This window comes from Sapajus apella, unplaced genomic scaffold, assembly GCF_009761245.1.
Source record: "Sapajus apella isolate SASKATOON/1434 unplaced genomic scaffold, GSC_monkey_1.0 scaffold2, whole genome shotgun sequence".
NCBI lineage: Eukaryota > Metazoa > Chordata > Mammalia > Primates > Cebidae > Sapajus > Sapajus apella.
Genome location: NW_022436942.1, coordinates 72,511,445 through 72,538,510, shown reverse-complemented (window position 1 = coordinate 72,538,510; position 27,066 = coordinate 72,511,445). Strand labels below are relative to the sequence as shown.

General features: G+C 46.1%; 1 protein-coding gene across 2 annotated transcripts in view; it reads left to right on the top strand.

Moving 5' to 3' along the window:
* The first annotated feature begins 24,639 nt into the window (after positions 1–24,639).
* Positions 24,640–27,066, top strand: part of TBX5 (T-box transcription factor 5) — a 54,121-nt gene continuing 51,694 nt past the window's right edge. The window contains exon 1 of one of the 2 annotated variants that reach the window (XM_032240720.1): positions 24,640–25,247. The gene's annotated coding sequence lies outside the window, so the exon portion shown is untranslated. Of the gene's footprint in view, positions 25,248–26,929 lie in introns of those variants that run through there. The other variant, XM_032240714.1, reaches the window with a different exon arrangement.

The following is a 27,066-nucleotide window of genomic DNA, read 5'->3' as shown; positions in this document are numbered from 1 at the left end:
CTTTCTGGGTTGTCTTGTTCTCCAGGTCTTAAGGAAGGACGCTGATACTTTCTTGCCTTGCAAGATAAGGCTGTTATGAAGAAACAGTTAGACAAAATGGGTGAATCCTTTTTTTTTTTTTTTTTAATTGTGGAAAATGAAAGATCTGAAGTAGATTTAAAGACATTATTTTCTGGCTGGAGACCAGAAATGATTTTACTATTCCATACATAATCAAAACATTTTAGAAAATTTTATCTTAACTTTTGAAATGAGTTTGCCTTAGAACAGGAAAGGAACATACCATATTGGTGTGTTCATGGAATTTTTCTCATTGCTGTGCCAACTTCAGGTTCATGAAAAATTAAGGCTTTGTTTTCCTACATAAACTGATTTAAGTAGTAGGAAGATGGGAGAGAGAGGAAAATGTACAATGAAACAGTTGTTTTGCAAGAAATTGGTTACTTGATGGGATTCGATTAATTGTTTTCAAAAATAACTTGCCTGAACAAATTTGGTATTTTTTCTTTGTCTATCCTCTGCCACTGCCAAGATATTAAAACCCAAACTAGCTGTGTTTACAATTTCTTTAATCAGTTATCAGCTAAATTCGGCATCTTTTTATGTCAAAAATAGCTCACTGGTAGCTTGGGTAAAGCCAATTGGCTCCTCTTCAAACTGGTTTGTCTGAGACTGGGACCACAGGAAATGCTCTGGTCCTGCTCCTAGCTGAGACTCCATTGATGTCAGCTGGAGTCGGGCCATTTTCATTTGCTAATAAAGCCCCAGCATCCATGGTGAATAACTGATGAAATATGCTGGCTGCTGTTGGTGGCAGGGAGAGAATGCAGCATATCCAGGGGGAAGGGAAGAAATTAGAAGAAAAACATAACCAGTGGTTCAAACCTGTTCTTTCAGCCAAGTCTTAATGGTATAATGGCTGGCTTATTTTTCCAAAGGCTAGGGGTATGGGAATAAAAGGGCTGAAGAGAGAGAAACACAGAAGCATACACACACAAACACACATACACACAGACACACACACACACACACACACACACTGAGAGAGAGAGAGAGAGAGCAGACACACACACACACACACACTGAGAGAGAGAAGGCAAGGTACATGATAAAATAGATGTTTTATAATTGTTTAAATCAGCTAGGAGAAGACTAGGTACTACTCAAAGACAAAGACAGTTTATTTTCTCTTGTGGGGAAAGGGTCAGCACAGTTTTGGTTGTATGTGGGGTAGTTGTATCATGTTAGGCAGATGTGCAACGTCGTGATCATTTTTAGTTAGAGATTAAATACCGTTTAAGGAGATGAGTCTGGGTGTTAAGCTGACAAAGGGCAAACTGGTGACTTTGCAATGTGGTTGTATGAATTTGTGTATTACACAAATCACTGTTTTCCAAATTTAGTGACTGTTAAATTCACTTAATGACTTTTGCTATATTCAAGCACCGTCTATTCTATTTTCTCTTTTATTTGCTTTTCTAAAGCTAAATGCCTACTTTGGCTTCATCTGAAGTCACTATGGGTTTGTTGAGTTCATCTTTTTAAATAGTATACATTAAAATGAAGAGATACATATTAATGTTTCTTCTAAAGTTCATCTGGTCACACCTTTAAGATCATCTTGTGAATGGCCAAGGGCATGGGACACTTTAAGGTCATGGTTAAGAACGTAGGGTCTGGTGTCAGTCAGACTTGACAAGTTTCAGCACTAATATTTAGCAGCTGTATTGTACAGTCAAGTTACCCCCCGAGCCTCAGTTTACCCATCAGTGAAATGGGGATGATAGTGCCATCTTCATGGGGTTGCTGTGAGCATTAACTAAGATCAGGCATATAAAGTGTCTGTGTCTCTGTTATAGGCTGCATTGTGTACTTCCAAAATTCACGTTCTGAAGTTCTAATCCCTAGTAACTCAGAATGTGGCTGTAATTAGAAACAATGCCTTTAAAGAGATAATGAAAATAAAATGAGATCATTAGAGTGGGCCGTCATCCATATGAATGGTTTCCTTTTATTAAGAGGCTATCAGGACACAAAAATGCAGACAGAGGAAAGACGCTGTAAAGACAGGGAAAAGGTAGCCATCTACACACCAAGAAAGGAGACCTCAGAGCCAGGCGCGGTGGCTCGCGCCCGTAATCCCAGAACTTTGGCAGGCTGAGGTGGGTGGATCACCTGAGGTTAGGAGTTTGAGACCAGCCTGACCAATATGGTGAAACTCCATCTTAAAAAAAAAAGGAGACCTTAGAACTGAATCAACCCCACCAACACCTTGCTCTTTGACTTCCAGCCTCCAGAATCATGAGAAAATATGTTTCTATTGTTTAACCTGCCCCAGTCTGTGTTATTTAGTTATGGCAGTCCTAGCAAACTAGTACTATGCATATAGAGTGTATATCCAGAAAGGCTCTTGTTTATACCCTTGGTGGTTAGTCATATATAGACATGGGCTCAGACTCTGCTTAGATCCAAGTTTCAGATGATGGCACAAACCACAAAAATTGTGTGGAACCTGCATTTCAATGCTTCAGCAGGGCCTCCTTGTTGCCTTCTTGGAAAATTCACATGAATGCTGTCATCTAAGAAATGTGATTATCACCTGGGAAGGGTGACTAATCCCAGTAATTCTGACCCAGTGTCATTTTTAGGTGAGGATTCTAGGATTTTGTGAAATGCAGTCTTTTTTAAAAGAAAAAGAAAAAATAAAACTTCTGATCCAGAAGTTTCATATTTTACCAAATAAAATTTAAGCCTGCAATTTCATTTTAGGTGGAAAGAATAGAATCCTTGAAAATAAAGTTGTATATTTACATGATTTTACAACTCAAAGGCAATTTTGATTTTAGCATCAAACTTTTTCAGATTTTGGCACATCATAAGAGCAAGTGCTTCAGGACATTTGTTTTATTCTTTATTTTTTTGTTTTCAGTCTTTGTTTGTTTGTTGTTTTGTTTTGTTTTGTTTTTGAGATGGAGTCACACTCTGTAGCCCAGGCTGGAGTGCAGTGACACCATCTTGGCTCATTTGAAACCTCCACCTCCCAAATTCAAGCCATTCTTCTGCCTCATCCTCCTGAGTATCTGGGGTTACAGGAGCCTGCTACCACACCCAGCTAATTTTTGTATTTTTAGTAGAGATGATGTTTCACCATGTTGGCCAGGGTGGTCTCAAACTCCTGACCTCAGGAGATCCACCCACCTCAGCATTCCAAAGTGCTGGGGTTACAGGCATAAGCCACCGTGCCTGGCCTTACTTTATTTTTAAGCTTCTTTATTTTTTTTTAATTTTTCCCCAAGTTTTATTTTAGATTTAGGAGGTATCTGGGCATGTTTGCCATATGGGTAAATTGCATGCTGCTGGGGTTTGGTGTACAAATGATTTCCTCACCTAGGTAGTGAACACAGTACCCGATAGGCAGCTTTTCAATCCTCGCCCTCTAGTCAGCCCTGATGTCTACTGTTCCCCTCTTTGGGTCTACATGTACTTAATTCAACTTTTATTTTAGATTCAGGGGGTACATAGGCAAGCTTGCTACCTGGGTATATTGTATGAGGCTAAGGTTTGGGGTATGAATGGTTATGTCACCTGGGTACTGAGCAATGAATTAATTCTACAGAGCTTCTGACCCAGGTTCATGCTTCAAGAGGCGGTTAATGTTGTCCGAAGTCTCAAATGGCTTATCAGGCCTGAGAAAACGTTCACCTCAGAATCTGTTTTCAGCTTTTCTCTTTTGGAAATTGTCATTAACCTTCCCACCTCACTACCTCATATCCCTTCATACCTTTCATCTAACTACCAACTAGATTATTTATAAGGTTTGCTGAATTTCAAAAAATTTTATAATTATTGTTACACACCCATCTCTATAGACTTTATCCCCAATGAGCTGTGAATGCAGTTGGCATGGTAAGGCATGTGGTGTTATTTACCATTTTTCACATACAGTAATGCCATCTGATGGTTTAATCACGATGAAAACCGTGGTTCATAGGCTTATGAAGGAGGGTTAACTTGGGCTGCCTCCTAAAGGATGATAATTTACAGAGGTAGAAGAAAGAGGACCAGGTGTGGTGGCTCATGCCTGTAATCCTAGCACTTTGGGAAGTTGAGGAAAGTGAATCACTTGAGGTCATGAGTTCAAGACCAGCCTGGCCAACATGAAACCCCTCTCTCCTAAAAATACAATAATTAGCCAGGCATGGTGGTGCATGCCTGTAATCCCAGCAACTTGGGAGTCCGAGGCAGGAGAATCACTTGAACCTGAGAGGTAGAGGTTGCAGGGAGCGGAGATTGCACCCCTGCACTCCAACCTAGGCAACATAGTGAGACTCTGTCTCAAAAAAAAAAAACAAAAAAAAAAAAAGAAAAGAAAAAAGAAGAGAGACTATTTTAAGCAAGGGAGAGACATTGAGCAAAATCAGATGGTATTGTGCTGGTTGAGTATCTGTTATCAGAAATATTTGGGGCCAGCAGTGTGTCAGATTTCAGATTTTTTCAAATTTTGGAATATATGCAAACACCTAATGGGGTATCTTAGGAAACAAACCCAAGTCTGAACATGAAATTCATTTGTTTCATATATACCTTATACACATAGCCTGGAGGTAATTTTGTACAATATTTTAAAATAATTTTGTGCATGAAACGAAGTTTTGACTGTGTTGACTGTGACTCATCACATGAGGTCAGGTGTGGAATTTTCCACTTGTGGCATCATGTTGGCACTCAAAAATTTTGGATTTTGGAGCGTTGTGGAATTTAGATTATCAGATTAGAGATATTACCTGTATTTTAATAATTTGGTTGTACATTCTTCTCCTTATTGGAGCATTGTGAGACCATTAGGCTATAGTGCAATGGTGCCCTCTCAGCTCACTGCAACCTCCGCCTCCTGGGTTCAAGCAATTCTCTTGCCTTAGCCTCCTGAGTATCTGGGGCTACAGGTGCGCACCACCATACCCAGCCAATTTTCGTATTTTTTAGTAAAGATGGGATTTCACCACGTTGGCCAGGATGGTCTCAATCTCTTGACCTCGTGATCTGCCTGCCTCGGCCTCCCAAAGTGCTGGGATTACAGGCATGAGCCACCATGCCCAGGCTGACAAGTAGATCTTATTCATCTTTTTACACCTGTTGCCCAGCACTGTGCCTGCAATGTGGTGGTGATATATTACATCTCAATAACCGGCAGGACTCAGGGATTCTCAGCTGACTTCACTCAACTCAGAAACACAACTCATGCTGGCTTATGCAAAAATAAAATTTTAAAGGGATGAAATTATTGGCTTGTGAAATTTGGAAGCTTGTGGCATGTCAGCTTCAGGTATATTTAGATCAAAGGACCCCAACAATGCCTCTTCATCTTTTAGTTCTGCATTTTTCTCTGCTGGATTCCTCCCCAGACAGAATTATTCCAGAGAGTAGTCTCTCTTCCTCTCTCTCCTTATATAAATATTTATTAACAAACCACAGGATCAAGTTAGAGACATTGTCCCTCTTTAAATACAACAAAGAGCATTTGCTAAAAACGACGTTATCTTATATAATCACTGCACAATAACCAAAATCATAAAATTCAATGCTATTATCAAATCCACAGTTTATGTTTCATTCCATAAGTTGTTCCAATAATGGCTTTTGTGGCTATGCCACTCCCACCAACCCAGAATCATGCATTATATTTACTTGATATGGAAGTCTTTCTCTGTTTTTTTTTTTTTTTTTTTTTTTTTTTTTTCTTGATCTTGACATGTTTGAAGCATACAGAACAGTTGTTTTGGAAAATATCCCTCTATTTGAGTTTGTGTAATGTTTTTGCATGCATTTTTACAGGCATAACATTTAATCCTTTGGAAGGTGACAGTTTTTTCACTAGACACTGATTATGAGATGGCTCTAAGCCTCTGCCTTCCATGAACCTGTGGAGATAGTCTTTGGAAAAAGCCTATCCAGCTTTCTGTGTCAACTGGCTCATAGTTTCATGAGGCTCATTGGCCAAGACTTCATGGGTTTTCAAGCCCATGTGACTCTTCAGACCTACCTTCAAACCACAGTCCACTTTAAGTCATCTTTCAGCAAGGTGTGTCTCCATGAGTCTTCTTTCTTGGGGTCATTTTTTCAAGATTTGTTCAGGAAGGCAGCCTTCCTGCAAAAACATAAATGCCCCTGGTTTCCTTCAGCTCACCATGCACATGCAAGCCATTTCCACTTCCCATATTCTAACTGGTCTGAATTTATTTCATGCCCTCTAATCCATTCCAGTAACCAAGCTTTTACTCACAACCTGCCCTTATTTCCACCAATTGTGGTTGGAGTTCTGGAGCAATTCTCTATTAAATCAAATTAGTTTTATTCACTGAGCCTCAAGTATTCTCATCTATAAACAGGATATAAGAAGAGTGCCTATTTCATAGCTTGTTGTGAAGACTAAATTTGAATTAAAATTAAGTCAAGCATTTAGTACAATGCCTGATACAGGGCCAATACTCAAGTCATTTTCTGTTTCTTAAGCTATGTATTTATATAGACCTATATATATATCTCTGTTTTTCAATATGGGTAAATTCCACCCTTTCCATTGCAAAGATCTTTATGTATGGTTCTTTCCAGAATGGCACTGGAGAAAAAGCATGATGCAGCAGATATCCAGTTATGTAGGCCCCTTATGCATTGGTGATTTGTATGACATCAGAATATGAGTTAATTGAGGGCAGAAATATTTGTCTGTTTTGGTCACTATTGTAACTTCAGCACCAGAAATAGTTTTGGAACATGTAGTAGACAGTCAATATTTATTTAAATTACAAACTCCTACTTGGTAGCCCTGGAGGTTGATTTTTAAATTAGATAAGGTTGGAGCATTCAGCAAGTTCCAAGTATAGTTCAAATCTACATCTGATAAATTTCTTTCAGCTGCTCTAGAGAAACAACGTGGAAAAGATGCTCTCAGTGGCAGACCAGTGGTGCGTTAACTAAGTACTCAAATTTGAGCTGAAAAGTGAGTGTTAAGGGAATAGCAGTGAACTAAACCTTGGCAAATTCAGTCCCATGGGCTCCTTGATCTGCCTGTCACTTATGATGGTAGTTATACCTGACCTGACGTCGAGTTATTGTGTTTCTCCACTCAGTGTTTTTACAAATGTAACCCCCAATATCTTTGTAATATCCTTACGTGGTGGGTGTTCACAGCTTCATCTTTTCAGATACAGTCAGGAAGGCTGAGAAACAATCTATTCAGAATTGGCTTTTCCCCTCTTTAAAGGCTGAAATACTTTCTTTGGGGGGTTAAATTTTCTCAGCTCTACACATTGAGCACGTAAAAAGAGAATAGCAATTCTATTAGATTTGGCAACCTTCTGTTTGAGGGTATATTACATGTTTTACATAAGAACCTTATTTAACCCTCTCAACAATTCTAAAATGGTGCTATTGTGGCCATTTTACAGAAGAGGAAACTGAGAGTCAGAGAGTTTTAATAACTTACTTGTGAGCACCCATATGTGCCTGTCTATGCCTGGAACCACGACACAAAAATACCCTGCACAGGAGACTCTATCTACAAAGCTTGATTCAATATGTGCTTTTGCACTGGGGATCCCTTTCCTACCGTCTACACTCCTCCAAAGTCCCGAAAGACCAAGAAGAATTAGGCTGTTTTTATATCACACCAGAGCTTGCTAAAAGCTTCACCATTCCTTTTTCTCCATGTTGATGAAATGAGACATTAGACAGCACATGGGCCAGGAAGTGTGGCAATATTGGATTCTAAACAAATATTCATGGAATGCTTGAGCAGCCATGTGAATGAATCCTTCCAGGCAACTCTGAGCAGGGCTACTGAGATGTGGAAACTGAACTGTAACTGGGATGAGTGACCACCAGCTCCACCCTGTGACCACTCAGCTCCAAGCAGAAGATAATGACTTTCAACCGGAATGTAGATACGAAGATGAAAGCCCCTTTTTCAACATCCCAACCCTTTAGCCAATCACCTTGGCTTTCGGGCCATCCTTTGAACTCCTTTCATAATCCAGCAGGAGAGAAACTATAGGTCGGCTCTGAGCAAGACTGTCTTTCATTATTGCTTAATAACCCTCCAGGGGTCTCTTGGTATATTATATCCCTGTACTGTTGGATTTCCTTTCTAGGGGTATAGAAGGGGAAATCAGGCTTTGACATAAATAAATGGAGACCTGATATTCCTGGGAGAAGAGGATGCTGTCCCAAGGATCCATGTGGGCTGCACCAACATCTTCTTTGTTTGACATGTAAGTTGTTCCTGGTAAATTACTGAGCTCTCATAGCAGATGGGTCAAAGTACATTCATTCATTGTTTCTTCGCATACATCGAGGCATGGCTACTTTATGAGGCATGGGGGTGGGAGTAAAACTAGACTAGGACAGCCTGCAGCTGCATTGCCATGAAACGGTGCCTGAGCTACCTCCAGGTGTTTAAACCCACATCCTTGTTTTTGGGCTTTCACCGACTGAAGACGTTTTACAATCTCAGCTTCCTTCACTGACACTTTGTAGATGATTCCTTGGGAATGCACTACGAGCTGATGTCTCATTTAGAAGTTTCCTCTTTCCAAAAACCATGTCCCACCTTTCCCCAGAGACTTGGGTTATCCACAGCAGAAATTTGGGGTGATGTGTCTTGCTCAACAGGTCTCAGGTCTGAGGTTCTACACTGCAGTGTATATGTGCTGACCTATTCTTTAAAATTGAGATTTAAGCAAGTATCAAGGGAAATAATGCGGGAAAAATTACAAACATTTATTGAGCACTCACTCTGTGCCAGGCACTGTACCTGACACATATCGTCGTCATTTATCTATTTTTCTAACAGATGATGCGAGTCCTATAATTTTCCCGATTTCAGACATAGAGAAACTGGGGCTCAGAAAGCTTGTTGACTTATGAAAACTACACGATATGTAATTGTCGATGTTGGGACTTGAGCCCAGATTCATGGATGATATAGATATGTTTATTAACATCCAGGTAAACATGGAAAACATCAGACACATATACACATACACACACACATGCTCATTTTTAGTTACAAGTTAAATATCAGATACTGATCTAGGTCAGTAGTTGTATCAAATTAATTACAATAGCTTACATTTACGGATGACCTGCCTGGTACTTTTAATTTATTATCTCATTCAAACGCTCACAACAATACCGAGAGGACATAGTTATTATCCTCTTTTTACAGATGAAAAATATTGAAGTTTAGGGATGTCATAGCTCTTGCCTGTTTGGGCAAGCTCTCCCCTTCTGGTTACAAGATGGTGGCCAGGCTCACTAAGCTTTCCATCTTTAACATTCTAAGGCCAGTAGAGAGGCCTTCTCTTCATGGTATTTCTGGCAGATGTCCTCTGATTGGATAGAATTTGAACACATGCCTACGGTTGAACCAACCATTGCAGCCGGAGGATGGAATATGCTAATTGGCCATCTATTAGGTAATGAGGGCTAGGAAGGGAAACTCAGAATGCTGTCACCAGAGGAGGAAATGGATGCTGTCCACTATTGCATGACTTGTCCTACAGAAAAACCCACCATAGATTTCAGAAGGGGCTTCCACTCACTTGGCCTCACTAAACCTAGGTCTGTGTGATTTAGATGAACCAGGAAATTGCTTCAGTGTAAACCTAGCCTTGTTGGAATCCTTGTCAGCTCTAGTTTCCATAGTTTTGAAGTCAGAAGCACCACTCTATTTCTGATACTTTCAATAGCCAACCCTTGAAATTAAATTCAAGCTGGATGTTTGCAACTGGAACCTCAAAATTTCTTTCCTTGTCAAAAACTTGAATGTGGAGGCAGTCAGGGCTAGATATAGCTCAAGGCTCTATTGGTTAGCCATATTGCTACAATAATGCCACATAACAAATTACCACCACTAATGGCTGACAACAATAAACATGTATTTTTGCTTATAAGTCTATAAGTTAGCTGGACAGGTCTGCCAAATGAAGCTTTCTTTGGTATTTGTGGTCACCTGCAGTTGACAAGGTGGTTTTGTTGATCTTGTTTAGCTGGACTTTCTTACTTATCTAGGGCCTTGGCTGAGACCACTGAGCAGACTCAGCCACGTGTCTCATCCTCCAGGAAGATAGCCCAGAATCGTTCACACAAACAAATCAGAGAGATGAGAGACAATGGGTTGAGTTCGCTACTATCCCACTGGCTAAAGTGAGGCCAAGTCTAGAGTCAGCGTGAGTAGACGGTAGCATGGAAAATTGGGTCACTAGATGCCATCAATCTTCCATAGGTTCCAAATGTATTCTTTTTCAAAATTGTTAATTTTTGTGGGTACATAGTAGGTGTATATATTTATGAGGTATGTGAGATATTTTGATACAGCCATGCAATGCCTGATAATCACATCAGGGCAAATGGGATATCCATTGCCACAAACATCTATTCTTTGTGTTATAAATAATCCAATTATGCTCTTTTACTTATCTTAAAATGCACAATTAAATTATTCTTGACTGTAGTCACCCAGTTGTCCTATCAAATACTAAATCTTATTCCTTCTATTCTTTTTTTTTTTTTTTTTTTTTTGAGACTGAGTCTTGCTCTGTCACCCAGGCTGGAGCGCAATGGCACGCTCTCAGCTCACAGCAACCTCTGCCTCCCAGGTTTGAGCAATTCTCCTGCCTCAGCCTCCCAAGGCTAGGATTACAGATGCATGCCACAATGCCTGGCTAATTTTTGTACTTTCAAGTAGAGACCAGGTTTCACCATGTTGTTCAGGCTGGTCTCAAACTCCTGACCTCGTGATTTGCCCGCCTCAGCCTCCCAAAGTGTTGGGATTACAGACGTGAGCCACCGTGCCAGTCTCCTTCTATCTATTTTTTGTACCCATGAACCATGCCCATCTCCCCACCCCCGGCCAACACACACACCACCACCACGACCCTTCCCAGCCTGTGGTAACCATCATTCTATTCTCTATCTCCATAAGTTCAATTGTTTTAATTTTTAGCTCCCACAAAGAAGGGAGAGCATGTGAAGTTTTTCTTTCTGTGCCTGGCTTATTTCACTTAACATAATGACTTCCAGTTCCATCCATGCTGTTGCAAATGAAAGGTTCTCATTCTTTTTCACGGCTGAATAGTACTCCATTATGTATATGTACCACATTTTCTTTATCCATTCATCTGTTGATGGACACTTAGGTTACTTCCAAATCTTAGCTATTGTAAACAGTGCTGTAACAATCATGGGAGTGCAGATGTCTCTTTTATATGCTGTTTTCCCTTCTTTTGGGAATCCAAATGTGTTCTTTTAGTTTCCCAATAGGAGGCAATCAGATAGTGAGAATTATGCCACAAATGGCAGGAAAACTGAACACATTCACTCCTAGTCCCCGGCTCTGACCTCATCAACACCAAATGCAAGGAATACAAAACCAGAGGCCCCCATCCTCATGTTTGAGCATTCATTGAATGAGCGCTTCTTGATGATCTTGGAGCTGGGAGACAGCAATCACAGTGTTCCTGTCTCCAAAGAGCTGTGTCCTGTGGGGAGACAGGCCTGGAAGTCAATGGTCACAACTTAGGTTCTTAAGTGCTGGGTGCAGAGATAGGGGTGCAGGGCCACAGAAGCCCAGAGAGGGCAATTTCTCCATGAATATGAATTTACAAAACAGCCACGATTCCTCCCCCTGCCCCTGATGGGGGCCAGGGATCTCCAGGCCCATCTGACCAAGCTGTGAGCATTTCTTCCCTCCTCCTCCTGTCCTCATCCTGCCTCCTGTTTCTTAGAAACCTTGCTCAGAGGAGGCTCAGCTTCTTCCAGATACTGATCAGTTGGTATTCATGTTTTCCAAGAGATCAGTTCCACATATGGCTGCCAAATCCTTTTCCTGCCTCCTCTCCTCACTGTGAGCTGGGAGTCACGGTGAAGTGAGTCCCAGCCCACGATGATAGAGCAGACGTGAAGCCTGCCTCTGCTTAGCTCAAGAAGGCTGGCCTTCTTTAACACAGTGCACTCAAGACCTACTCTAAACCTGTGCCAGATGTTTTGCATATACAGTCATGTGTCCCTTGACAACAGGGATACATTGTAAGAAATGCATTGCTAGGCAATTTCGTTGTAGTGTGAATTCCTACATGGTCTAGCCTACTACACACCTAGACTGTAATGGTATAGCACATTGCTACTAGGCTACAAACCTGATCAGCATGTTTCTATACCAAATGCTATAAACAATTGTAACACAGTGGTATTTGTGCATCTAACAGAAAAAGTACAGTAAAAATACAGTATTATAATCTTATGAGACCACTGTCGTCTATGTGGTCCATCATTGACCTAAATGTCTTTATGTGGCATATGACTGTACTATGTTATATTATTTTTCCTCTCCATAGCCACCTGAAGCTGATATTCTTGTGAAACCCATTACGCAGATTGAGACACTGGGGGTGAGAAAGGCGAAGAGACTTATGTTCCCTAGTTCATAAGTTCATACAATTAGAAAGTGACAGGGCTAGGATTTGGACACGTGGCAATGCCTAAGGCTTAGCCACAATACCCAGCTCCCTCTCTAAGCAATGTCCACTCCGTTTGTCTGCTCTCCCTTCAAATCCTAGCCACAATTTGGGTTTAGGTCTGCTCAAGCTACAATACAAACAAATTCTTCTGCATGAAGCCAAGAGAGGAAAGTGGAGAGACTGGAGTTTGGACAAACTGGTTTGAGAAAAGCCCAGCCAATGCTCCCTTTAAGTTGGCTTTTTCTCACTTCCCTAAATCTCTAAATCCTGCCAGGAACCCAGTCCTTCTCCCCGCTCCTGGGAGCCTCCACCCAGGGAAAACAGGAGGTCAGAGTGTGGGCAATAGGCCAGCAAAATCAGCTAGAAACAGCTCTTTCTTTTCTGCCAGTGACGGGTCCACACCCTGGATGCATAAATCCTTTATTTTATTTTTATTATTATTACAGCTCAGGGTCTAGCATGGGCCATAAACGGATTTAAGAGGCTGCTAGAGTATAGAATTTAATATAGTTAGCATGATTAAATAGTGGCACAGCAAATCCACTTGGGGAAGTCCGGACCCCACCATCCCTCTTCCCATCTCCTCTCACCTCCTTTCTGATTCTTCAAATTCTCCTGGCAAACATTGCCTAGGGGGCAGCCCCTCTCTCCCAAAGGCAAAGGGTAGGGGAATTAAACAGAGAGGCAAGAAGGCCAAGGAGGGTGGGCTGAGTCACATTTCCCTGGGTACCTGCAGCCCTGGTGGAGAGGGCATTGGGCAAATGATCAATTAGGCACACAGGATGGGACAGAGCTTTCTAGATAAACATGGGTTTTATCAACCTATAACAAATACCGCTTTCACTTACCTGCTGGCTCCTTCTCCGGGCTCCTGGGAAGAGATGGAAAGGTAGGCAAAAGAAAGGCCCAGGGGACAGGGGAGGGATAATCGGTGATGGGGCCACTTGGGGCAGAAGAAGCGGAAGTTTCTCAGGGAAGCAAGGCTCAGAAAGCCAAAAATCATGCTGCAGGAAGAGGGGCTGGTATTTTCCCCTGCAAACTTATCGTCATTCAGAATTATCTTCTTATTTTTATTGCCCAGAGGGAGGAGAGCTCGCTGGTCCTGTGCACTTTATTGATTCCTTGTGCCGATGGTCCCTGACTTACAATGGTTTGATTTACAATTTTTCAACTTCAGAAAGGGTTTATCCGGGTATTAAGTGCATTTTTGACTTAACAACATTTTCATCGTATGATGAACTTATCCGAACGTGACTTAAGCATAAGTCGAGGAGCATCTGTATATGTTTTGCATATGTCTCCCTGGGTTCAAGTCCATCTGTTATGACACCATTATATATTTTAACACATGCTTAGCTAGTGTCAATTACATGAAAGGCATAATCCTGGATGCTTGGGATGTGGTGTTGAACGAGACAGCCATGACCTCTGTTTTTAGCAGCTTAGACTCTGAGGTGGAAACATAATGACTAAGCACATAACAAAAAATGACAGCTAATACAGAGTGCTTATTAGACACCAAGTGTTTTCTAAAGGCTTTACCTCTAGAAATTTACTTACACTTCACAAAAACCCTAACAGAGGAGAGTACCACTGTTAGCCCCATTTTACAGATAAGAAACTAATATGTGAGAAAAACAATGTTTTAAAAAATTATTATAAGTTCCGGGGTTCATGTGCAGGATGTGCAGGCTTGTTACATAAGGTGCATGTGAGCCATGGTGGTTTGCTGCACCTATCAACCCATCACCTAGCTAGGTGTTAAGCCCAGCATGCATTAGCTCTTTTCTCTAATGCTATTCCCCATCACCTCCCTCCCCAGACAGGCCCCAGTGTGTATTATTCCCCTTTCTGTGTCCATGTGTTCTCATTGTTCAGCTCCCACTTGTAAGTGAGAACACGTGGTGTTTGGTTTTTTTGTTCCTGCATTAGTTTGCTAAGGATAATGGTAAAATAACTTCTGATAGTGGTCAGTGCTATGAAAGAAATAAAACAGAGTGATGGGATGGAGAGAGGGAATTTCAGTGGTCAGTGGTCAGGGCTGGCCTCATGGAGGATTTGGCCACAGAGGAGGCAGCCGTGAGGGGAGCTGGACGTAGGGGGAATGCCACGTGCCAAGGCCCTGGGGTAGGAACAAAGGCTGGTGCCAATGAGGACCAGAGAAGAAGCTGGGTGGAATGGAGAGGCAGAAAGAGGGGGAGGATGAGGTAGGAGGACAGGCAGGGGCCAGCTCCTGCAAGGCTTTCATGATACGGGAAAGAGTTTGGGTTTTATTCTAAGACTTTTTGTTTGTTTTGAGACAGGGTCTCATCTGTCACCCGGGCTTGAGTGCAGTGGTACAATCCCAGCTCCTTGCAGCTTTGAGCTCCTGACCTCAAGTAATCTTCCCGATGCTTTCGGTCTCCCAAAGCATTGAGATTTCAGGCATGAGCCATGGTGCCTAACCTTTGGAGGGTGGTAAGCAGGATCAGGACATGAGCTGGGGCTTCATTTTTGCTCAGCGGCAGGTAGCTCAGGCATCCTTGGGGGCTAGATGTGACCACTAGGTGGAAGGATGGTGATGGCAGTGGTGGTGCTGTGGGGAGAGGGGGTTAATGGGGTCCAGGAATCTCTTAGAGTCGCTGTAGTGTGGTTTGCAGCAGAAGACAAGGGTTCCACTCTCAGCTTGCTTTGAGCTCCTGAAGAACTTTAGCAATTCCCTTCACTCTCTGCACCTCTCAACCTCAGTTTCCCCATATATAAAATTACAGATTTGGACTAGTTATTGCCAAGGGACTATTTAGGTCTCACCCTCAGGGGATGGGGCTGTGTCGAAGCCATGAGACCTGAAGTGGGGTGGGGGCTGAGGATTGGGGATGAGGCTAGAGATGGGCTTTTCCTTTGTCTGCTCCAAACCCACATGTCTTCTTTCCTCCTGAACTGGTGGTTTCTAGTCGGAGTGCGACCTGTGGAATCAAGGGGTTCTCTCCAGGCTAACCTTACCATGCCAGTGGGGAATGATCTCTAATCATGACCACACAATTCCTTCTGCCAGGCTGGGCAGGGCAGCCCGCCTCCAAGTGTACCCATGTGTGTGGCCACATTAAAGGATACACAAGGGTCTGAGGTTGATGTGTGTGGGACCCTAGGATGACGCAGTGACCGTGTGAATCCTGAATGAATGGATCTGAATGCGACCTTCAGGGTGTGCATGCATCCAAGTGTAGGCATGAACTAATGTCTGTGACTCAGGGGGAAGACTTGTAATTGTGAATGTGGCTGGTTTGGGACAGAGTATGTGGAAGTGTGTGACTGCACATGCACAGCTGTGCACACAGCGATGAGCGCAGGTGAGCTATTGCATGTATGAGCAATTTAATGTGTGTATATGCCTGGCCTTGGTTGTGATATGTGTGCCTGACATTGAAGGGGGAGATATATTGGGGGTTGGGGGAAGTGTGTGGTTGTGTGTGGGGGTGGACAACTGGGAGTGTAAGTGTGACTGCTTGTGAGTATGTGTGTAACTGAACTGATGTGCATTTATGTACAGCTGTGAGCCTGTGGATGGTTGTAGGTGAGCAGGATTGTGTGTCTGAATTGGTGTGAGTCTGTGGGTGTGTGCCTTTGCATGAGGATATGCGTGAGAGTATGTGACCAAAGAGTTGTATGTTTGTGGGTTTGCCTATTGTGTGAGGCTGAGTGTGAGAGTATACATGTGTGTTTATGCATGTGAAAGATGCAGTGTGTTTCTGTGACGTGCTGTTGAACATGCCCAGGAGAACGGCAATGGGTTTGTGATCAGGCTATGTGTGTATGTGGGTGTATACATGTGTGACTGTGTATGGCTTTGAATACTGGAATGTGCATGTGACTGTGTCTATGCATGTATGCATTCATATATTAATATATACATGTATTTGTATATATATGTATAGTATATACATTTATATGAATGTGTGATGAATATGGTGGCAGCTATGTGTGACAAAATTGCTGAACCTAGACGCATGGTGGGTGGCTGCCTGACATGCTTGTGTGTGTGTGAGACAGAAATGCTGCACCTGTGTATGAAGTGGGTGGCTGTACATGGCTGTGTGTACTCTAAGTGACTACCAAGTTGTTGGGTCTGGGGCATCTCACTGCTTGACCTCTTGGGGACAGAGGGCTGAGGTGGTGGTGTCAGTAAGGGGCTCGGCCACCTGAACAGGTGAACCAGCTTCCTCCCAGCCCCCCTAGTGTCATAGGTCGCTGAGGCCAGGTCATTGCTGCTGCTTTCAGCATGTGGCTGGTGGCTGGCAGAGGATGGGCTCAGCAGTCCATGTCTTTACCTAGCCCAGGAAAGATTTGCTGCAAGCAGCTGTCTCTAATCGTGCCAGCCCTGGAGCTCTCACCCTGGTATCTACAGAGCAGCAGAAGCAAACCCTCCCTGGAGTCCACCAGATCAACGAACCCTGGGGGACAAGGTCAAAGACTGTCTTGGGCAAGGGACTTGTGGGCAGCCAGACTGGCTCATCTGATCTCCTGTAATCAACTTCCAGCAAGTACACATGATTAGGATTTAGAGTCAACTCCCCTGTCCCTCTGAACTGGGGTGGGGGGCAGGAGGTGTGTGCAGGAGGAGCGTGTGCACAACTGGGATACGGGTGCTCTGAGGGTCAGTAGGTGGGTTGTGCTTATCACCTACTCACGCCCTTCACCTATAGAGGAAGTAACTGTGCCTCTAGTGCTGCAAAGGGGTACATTTCTGCCTGCGTCCATGCCGCAGCATGGATCTTGCACCTGACATTTCCAACCTGCCAAGGGTGTAGGGGCTTTCCCTGAGCGCTTGGGGACAGGGATGAAGTTTCACTGACAACACTGTCCTCTCCAATTCCCAGGCACCTTTTTCCCAGTTCCCAGGAAGTGGCTGTGGAATTTGCTTCCAAATATAGACTCTGGGTGGCCCAGGCTGCTGCAGACAGATCCTTCGGCCTCCCAGGCAGAATGGCAGAACAGTGACTTTCTTCCAGGGGGCCCAGGCCCACAGGCCTCTGCTTGGAGCTGCTGGTAAAAATAATAATCATAAAAATAGCCAATAAAAAGCAGGGGGGCACTGAGCATTAGGTATGAGCCCAGAAAACCATCTGACCCGAAGTGATATTTGGATGGTGGTTTTCCCACCCTCTACACACACACACAGACACACACACACACACACACACACACACACCCTTCCACAATGACACACAGGCTCACACAAGCTCACACCACACACATGCACAAGACCCCATGTACCACGGGCTCACAGGTGTTTTCACATAAGGAGGTCCACAGAAAAAGTGCATAGGTAACAATTTTTGAAATGCCCCCACTCAAGGAAGCACATATAAGGGCACAGGCACACACAACTAACACAACAGCAGAGAGACACGCAGAGCTGCCCCTCAAATGACACCATCCTTTAGAAAGACTCTAGGACAATGCCATATTCAGCCACACAGAAAGCAGACACACAGTCCACTTCTGCAGCTGGGCAGCCTGCAACGTCTGGTTCTGTAGGAGATGGAGATTGGGCGCAGGGCAGGAATGCCACAGGACTGGCCCTTGTCTGTAAGATTCAGTCTCCTGGGTCCTGGGCACTCACCAGTACTCACCCATGGGGACCAGGAACCAGGACGTCGGGCTTTTGTGGGAGCTGTTGCTAGCGAGCAGGGCAGGCTGAGAAATCTGGGAGGAACTGCAAACCCTGAGCCTGGTGTCTGCTAGCATGAGGGTGGCCTGGGTTTAGGGGTAGCCGAGGATCCTGGAGATGCGGCAGGATCACCTGAGGGTGCCTCAGAGGGGATGCATTCAGCGTGGAGGTGGAAAGACTCGGGCATTAGAAGAATGACTCCCGGAGCAGGGACGACAGCGGTGGAGGAGGGTGGAGGGAACCGAAGGGAGGGAAGTGACAGAGTGGGGATCCCTTGCACCTCCCTTTGAGGCGCTACTCAAGGGCTTTGGATCTCAGAGCCCCTCACCTTCTAAAGAAGTGATTTTCTTCCTAACTTGCACGTGTGGCAGCCAGCGCTGCGCCCAGAGCAAATAGGCGGTGGGAAGAGCCTGAAACAGGGGGAAGCGAAGGGAGCGCCTGGGGAGGCTGCAGGAGGGGCGCCAGCAGCAGGTCCCTCTGGGTCCCAAGTCTGGAGCCCCTATGAGGTCTGGGACTTTCCTGTCACCACGGGGGGCTTGAGGCGGGGGTACTCCACCGGCTCCTGGGAGCGCCGCAGAGCAAAGATAGGCGAAGGGCCGCGCCTGGCGCGCGCTGTCCCGGCGCGAGAACGCAGTGCCTGGGAGGCGAAGGCCTGGAGCAGGGAGGCCAGGCGGCCGTGTCGGACTGCGAACTCCACGCTGCACCCGGGCGCCCTCCGCAGGCTGAGTCCGCGCCGCTGGAGCAAGCCGGGGCACAGCCTCCACGTGCACTCGGGAACTGCTGGGAATCCTTCAAATGCTCCACCTGAAGGCGCGGGAGAGTGGGGAAAGGGAAGGAGCTGAGTGCATTTCCCGAAGAGGCTGTATGACCTCAGGCAAGTCCTCACCCTCTCAGAGCCTAATTATTTGCTTCAAAAAAATGGAGCAGGGCACATCTCTCCCTGGCTCCATCCCACCCACCCATCTTCCTCTCTCAAAGCCAGCGGACAGTGTGTACTGGCTTTGAGGCCAAGACGAATGTGGGCCAGGATTTGGAAACAGAATAGTGAGATTTGGAAAGGAGAACATCAGCATCTTTCTGTCCTCCCTCCCATCCTGCTTAATGCCAGCGAATGTGGGCTGTTTGCCCCCAGGGTCTCTTCTGGGGCCTCTGCTTCCTCGTGGGAGTGGGGAGAAAAGCCTGAGACATCAGAAATGATCTGAGCCTTCACTCCCCAACACAAGGAGGAGTTGCCCCCGGTCTCCAACTAAACGTGCTTTTCGATGCTGAAAAAGTGCCCTTTGCACTCCCCCAATCCAGTCCGGTTCTCCTTCCTGCCTTGATGGAGAAACTCTGTCTCATAAAGGCCTGGACTCCGGCGTCAGATGACACACTCCGGTGGGTTCAAATCCACCAGATTTGGACCCACCAGAGTGGGGCGGTGACCAGAGCTCCAGAAACTTCTTCTGTAAGGTTGAGAAGAATCGAGCTGCCTTCTCAGAGCAATTCAGATCTAAACGTGTGATCAAAACCAGGTTTCTTTGGCTCTTTCCTGGCCTGTCATAAAGGTCAGCTATTATTGCACCTCAAATACTAACAGATTTGTAAGCCTAAAATACCCACATTGCTCTCTTGGTGACTGTGTAGACACAGTAGGACTCTACTGAAAATATTAATGTGAAATGCTGGGGAGGGAAGGAAACAGGAGGTCTTGGGTTAGGAGCAGGAATCTCTGTAGGCTGCCTGGGCTCTCAGAAGGGAAAGCAATGGGTGGAGGCACTGCAGAGCCAGCCAGCGGCTTTGAGGGACATTCGCTGCCCCATTGGTAATAGGGGAGAGAAGTTGAATTTTGTCTTTCCGGAGAAGTTGGGAGGAAGATGGGGTTGGCAGCAGAATGGAACAAAGCTGAGAGGGGACCCAGAGGAGGAGTTGCTCCCATCCCACCCTCAGAGACCTCTGAGGGTCTGGGTTGGCACCCTGGGTCTGGACCCTTTCTCTCTGTCACCCTTTCTCTCCTTACTGCCTGCGTTGCTGCCAGACCCTACAGGCTCAGTGCCTCAGAAGAAAACCAGCCTGTATCGTCCACTGTCCACGCCAAAATAAAAAGATCCACTCCCCGCTCCCCTCAATACAGATTCAAGAAGAAAGCAGTGCCACCAGAAATATTATTTTAATGTTATTTCAATTACATCCGCAATTGCAATTTTTTTTTCTAAAGAGGAGAATAAATTATTCTTTTCACTCCATTAGCCCTTGCAGACATTAATGCCACAATTTTGAATGCTCAGACTTTTCTCCTTCTGTTTGGGAGAAATGACCCCGGGAAAAGAAAAGCATTGCCTGGACTGCTCGGGAGCCTCCTATGCAGATAGGGGTGGTTAACACATGTGAAGAGATTAATCGATACCTAAAGTCCCAGGTTTCTGGCTGAGATGTTTGGGCTGCGGGTTTCGATTCAGATACACCATAGGCTGTACATGCTCGGCTTTGGGTTCAGAATTCTGAATTCAAAGACAGGGCTTTTGCTCAAGACTTGAACCCAGCTGGTACTAAACCTCCATTTTCTCCCCTGTTTAAAAAAGGGGGCAGTTTTAAAATCCATGCTCTCTTGGACCCACTTAAGGAGGCTCCAGAAAGTCAAGAGCGACAGGCAGAAACGCTTTTCAGGCCTCAGACCGCGAAGCAAATTGCGCAAATGTCCTCAGGGCACCCCCTTGTTGAGGGCATTTGGTGGGACTTCCAGGTTGCCATGGTGACCAGGAAATTCAGGGTCCTTTCGGAAACAATAGGAACTTTTCCACCAGGAACTTCGGCCAATCGCTGGCCACAGAGAGCCTCTGTCAGCTGTGTCACTCCAGTCTGTTTTGGGTGTGATTTGGGTGAGGGAGCAAGGTGTCTGGGGTCCCTGCTTCTGGACCCTACTGTTAGGATGTCACCAAAGGCCAGAAACTCAGCACCAGGGAGCCACAGAAGACTGGCTGGAGAGGAAGAAAAATTAGAGGTCTCGACCAAGCAATTGTTTCGGTGACAGATCCTTCCAGATTGGGGTTTGGCCGCCCTCATCACCCCCACCCCCACCCACCTCCCTTCACCTCCTCAAGGTCATTACTAGAGTTTTCACTCACAGTTCCAGGCAGGGTGGCCGCCTCCACTCCCTCCCATGTATGCCAGAGCTCTGCAACTGGGACCCATAGGGTCCTCTCTCAAGAAAGTCTCTCCGCAAAGGAAAGCCAGGGAGGATATAGAGATCAGTTGTGCTGATTAAACTGGCTATTTCAGAGCCAACACAACAGCATTTCAGCTTCTCTTGACCCAGCTAGGCCCAAGTCTGAAAGCCTGATCAGATCTTAGAAATTTTGTAAATCAATGGCCTGGAAGATTTTGGCCATTGCTTGAAGGTTGCCTGAATTACTGGGTTGATTTGGAAGACATCAAGATGAGTTTTCATAAAGAGTTTAATTATCATCACAATTGCTGTCTCCTTTGTTTTCTTTGTCGCTACAAATTCTGAATCTCTGCAGCATAGACTTGGAGACAGACCCACACCCCTTCTCCTTAAATAAAGCGCTTTATGAAACATCAGATCGAATTCTCTCCAGTGGGGACGCCTTGCTCTGTGAGGCCTGGCTGGCTGGAAAGAGGCCCTCAGGCAGCCAGAACTGGAGTTGAAGTTGCATCTCTGGTTTTGTCTCTGGCCCTTTGAGCGAGCTTAACACGTGTGTATTTAATTTCCCTTTCTTTCTTGCTTCCTTTTCTTTTCCCCCACCCCCACCTTGTGAGGAAACAAGAAAAATAGTCTGCTCTGTCGACAGCGTGACACCGTTCCATTTGCCAAAGAAAATTTGTCTTTCCAGAGTCCCAGAGAGCAGCGGGATCCCAGGTTTCCAATGAACCCTTCAATTGAGGGAAGAGGTATCCAGACAGGCCCCCACCTTCACCCCAGACCTAGAGATATTAGTCTGAGTCTCTCTCTTACAGGGTTACAGACTTGGAATGTCCTAGGTTTCTTTTCCCTACCCCAAACATTTTAGGAGGCCTATCAGTGGGTTTGACCTACGGAGATGGTTGGAGTTCTCAGGCTCCATGTGACCCTGGGGGGCTCCAAGTTCTCCCAGCTGCGACCCTCACCTTTCTAGGCTGGGCACTACCCACATTGGAGGAGATGAGAACAGTGGCATCCTTGTGTCGGGCACCACTCGCTTCCACCTTTCTGCTCTTTGAAGTGTGTAAATTTCTAGCATTGGGATCCTTCTCAGCTGGGCCTTGAAATGATGTCCCCCTTCCAGTTCTCATTTCATTACCCTGAACAGGAAAACAAAAACAAAAACAAAAAACCCTCCCCCTTTCCACCACCACCAAAAAACTTCGCCCTCCAAACTTGGAAAGTAAAGAGGACGAGTATCATCTAAGCACATGAAGCAACACTAACATGAATGAGCAGAGCAGCAATAATCATTTTTGGTGGAAATATTGGAGGACAACATTGGATACTCGATAATAATCATAGCAGCCAGTATTCTTCCCACATACTTCCGGACAAATGGAGGGAAACCGAATAAAACATTGAGAAGAGACATACTGTGGTCCTGGAAAAAATATAAGGGAGCCAGATCTAACTGGGTGAGAGGGGAAGTGACCCCCTTGAGAAACCAGGGAATGTCCCACCCTCAGACCGACCCTTTATTTTGCAAATTGAGCTGGTCAAAGTTTCGTTTGCCATCATTTCTATTGTTTTAATTCGTATTCATTTTCCCAGCCCCATCCGGGCTTCTATTTTTCGTCACCCCCACGACCCCAAGTCGCCACCAGGTCTGTTGGGGACTTATCGGGAAAGAAATAGAAAGGGATGTATTTTAAAGCGAGTTCTCTTTTGAGAGGAAAACAAGGGGTAGTTCTGGATGTGTCTATCTTAAAAACGGAAGGAGAAAGTGAAGAAAAAAAATTAACAGCCATCGTCCCCTTCGGTTTTGGTTTTAACTTTTTAAACAGGAACCTCTGCTATCCTGTTGCGGTATTAAAATCAGTGCAGGAATTTAATCAAAATATTAAAAATGAGAAAAATACACTCCGGGAGAAAACCCAGCTGGGAGCACGTTCGGGAAAGCGACGTTTCTTCGAAGGGAGGAAGAGAGGATGCGCGCTGTAGCCGGCTCCGGAGCTCATTGACCAGACGATTAGGGAAAAGAACCAGGATTCTCAAATCTAGTTGCGGTCGCTCGTCTCTCCTTTACTCTGTTGGTGGCGCGGGCTCCGGAGCGTCTGGGAAAGCCAGTCTGTGACGCTGGACTTGGAGAATCCTTGGAAAGCCGGTCCAGGTGGCTGCAGGGCCCGCGGTCCGGGATGCCAGAGAAAGGAACCACACGGAAAAGAACTCGCTACGCTCGGAGCTTCGCCTTTCCCTTCCAGCCCCCGCGGGGCCTAGGCCTCTGCTTCCGGCCCACCTCGGTACAGAGGTCAAGTAGAAACTCATCTCATCCCACGAGGGTTTGGGAGAAGGATTTCGGTTTGCGTTCTTGGCATCTGGAAGCAAACGCTGCGCCGAACGAGCCTCGGCTTTGGGGAAAGATCGTTATTAACAGCTTGGGAAACGAAAGCGAAGCTCGCGGCAGCCACTCCAGCCTGGCGGAGAGGAAGGACGCGGGTGGTGCTCTCTGGAAGCAACGGGGTCTGCGGTCCAGCTGGCCGGGAAGCTCGTGGCCGGCGCTGGAAGCTGCCCGCTCTCCCCGCGGGCCTGACCTTGGCTCCCGCACCAGCTCTGCCGGCCGGCTGCCTCCCTGCACATTTTGCTGCCGTTCCAGTCCGGAGCTGACCGGGCCTGGAGCCAGGCCATGCTTCGGAAAGCCCTGGGGGCTGGGGACGCACAAAACCCAGGGTCGAACTCCGAAGCTGGGGGCAAGTCCAGATTCAGACGTCCAGCTCCCTCGGGACCCTTCGGCGGGGAACTTACCCTTCTGGAAGGCCCGACGCTCGCCGGTTCCGTGCTAGGCAGGCCTAGCTCTTCTCTCGGCGCCGCCAGGGGCGTCTACGCGGTACGTTTGCGACTGAAGCCAGTGAGTTTCCAGCGGTGCGCAGAAGCTTGCGAGTAACCACCACTGGGCTGCTTAGAAATTACGCCCATTGATCAGACTAAAAATAATAGTCATTATTACAAAACAAAACAGAGTGCCTCGGCGGGCCCTAGTGCTATAATTATTCTCTGCAGAAATCACCCCTCTCCACTCCCACCCCGACTCCACCACCCACTCGCACCCCGCCCCTGCCGGGCCACTCTGGGACGAATTGCATTCTTGGACCGTTCTCTCAGCAAGGCACATTACGGAGAAGTCTGTCTCATTTCCCCTTCACGATAACCCAGTAATTATTTCTATGCAAATCGGCAAGAGGGCACTGAGTTATCGCGTCCCAAAGTTAACCAGCTAGAGCGGCGCCTCAATATTCGTTTGCCAAGAGCTCCTCCGTGGTGGATTTTTTTTTTTTTTTAAATAATAAGGATCTTCAGTTCTCCGAACAACTCGATTTCCTTCTAATAGAGGTCTGAGGTGGACTCCCACCTCGCTTCGTGAAGAGTGCCCTCCTCTCCCCCTTGCTAAGAAAGTCGATCTTGGCTCTATTTGTGTCTTATGTTCACCACCCTCATTTCTCCGGAGAAAGCTGGGTTAGTTTATGTCTTTTTTTATTCCCGAAGCGGAGAGGTCCGGGACTTGTGGCTGCGCAGACCCAGCACCGATAGGCAAAGACGGAGAGAAATTAACCTCCCGCCGCTGCCCCCCAGCCAAGCGTGACAGCGCGCGGCCCAGTTGCGTGACTCGTGACGTCTCCAAGTCCTATAGGTGCAGCGGCTGGTGAGATAGTCGCTATCGCCTGGTTGCCTCTTTATTTTATTGGGGTATGCCTGGTAATAAACAGTAATATTTAATTTGTCCGAGACCACAAACCAACTTCGAGCTGGGAGGTAGGTGCTCTTCTTGACAGACATTAGAAGAAGATCCGGCCTAAAGAGGTCTCTTTGAGGGGTCCTTTTCAAAGCCTTCACCTGAACCTTCCTCTCCATCGAGGCGCACCCGTGGCTTTTGCGCCAGAAAGAAGAGGTGGGATATTTGGAGGTGAGTTTTGCCCTGGAGGACTAAGGGGGAAAAATGTTTCTCTTTGCACTTGGCCTGTCCCTACTCCTTGGTTTTTCACCCCGTCTTGGTCTTGCTGCATCTTCCCTCACTGTGCGGCTACTTTTCATGACCAAAATAAGAATGGCTTCGTGTGTCACCTGGCAAGAATGGATTATCTCTAATAGTTTAAAAATCCCTTTTTTGCTTGGTAGACCAGACCATCTGTGGTCAATGAACTAAGCAAATCTGGCTGGGCTATTACCTGGGAGAGTCCAGATTTTTCCGCTCTGTAGGGGCCTGAAGATTATTTATGGGAATTAATTTTATCCCCAAATCTCTGAAAACTTAAAGGGATTGGGGAGGTCTTTCTGGATTTCCCTTCCCCTCTACCAGAGATGTAGCGGTTCAGCCGCATCCCGATGCCATGTTTGGTTTTTTTGTCTTCCACCTAGGGCCGCCTTGTTAGCAAGCCCAAAGGCCTCCCGGCTGACCTGGACGGTGACGGTGTTTTCACAAACAAATAAGTCGCCCTGGCAAAGATCTGCTTGCAAACAAACCTGGAAGGTGGAGTGAGCACTGTAGCAAAGGAGAGTTGGTGTTCTCCCTGGTTGCCCCACATTCGGGGTTAGACATTCTGCTTTGGCATTTTGCAGCGATGGCCTGGCCTGGGATTTAGCAGAGCAGCCACAGAGGGTTACACAGCTGCTGATCTCAGGGCAATTCTCCTCCCTCCATCCCTTTCTCCAGACCTTGGCTTACACGGCCAAGTCTCTTATCAGAACCCTAGAAAAATCAGGATGATGGGGATACAGTAAGGGTGGGAAACAGAACAGGACCCCTGACATTTTCTACAAGTAACAATATTTGGTGTCCCAATCTGGATCTGCTCAGACTGAGACCTACTGACTGTGTTTATGCTTTTATTGACCTCTTCAACTCACCCTCAAAAAAGTACATTTCAGAGAGGGAAAGGGGCAAGGAGAGGAGACCAGTGGAGATGAAAACCCCAGCCAGTCCCCAATCACTGTTTGATTATTTTAATAAAACTGGGCACTGCCTTGTGTACACCTGGAGCAGGGGAGGTCTGCTGGCCTCACTGGTGGGGGGTGGGAGCCCACAGCGATTCCGTGGCATCTTTGATCTCAGCCCCCATCCCAATGCACCTTCACCCTGCCTTTACCCCAGAGTCGCTGAGAGTAGGGGTGATGAGTAGGGGGTGGAGGGGAGATGTCAGGAAGGCGAGAGCGGGCCAGGCAGGGTCAGGCAGCGCTCCTTCTCGAGGTCAGCGTTGGAGAGAATGTATGCAAGGCTGCGAAGGCCCGCAGGGTGTGTGTGTGTGTGTGTGTGTGTGTGTGTGTGTGTGTGTGTGTGTATGCGCGCGCGCGCACGACCAGACTCGATTCTCTGCACCGCCAGCGTCACGGAGATTACTTCCCGGTTAGAAGCCGACCGCATTTGAAATGATTTGTGCAGGAGTTTTTGCAGCCACCGCTTGCTCAGAGAAGCAGAGATGGATGGAGGTTGGGAAAGGGGTAGAGAGGAGGGAGTTATTGCAGGTCTGGGTTTGAGAGTCGTATTGTGATTTGAGTGTTCGGGAAATCTAGTGGAAAAGTTTGGGGGGGAAGGGAGGACAGAAGGGTGGGAGGGAGAAAGAAGGGGGAGGGAGGCAGAGTGCAGTGGGAGCTAGTTGGATACGCGATTTCAGTATTTGTGAGCATCGAGGCAACCCAACGTCACTGTGCTCAGCTGAGTTGGCTTGTATTTCAGAGAGGAGAGAGAGAGAGAGAGAGAGAGAGAGAGAGAGAGAGAGAGAGAGAGA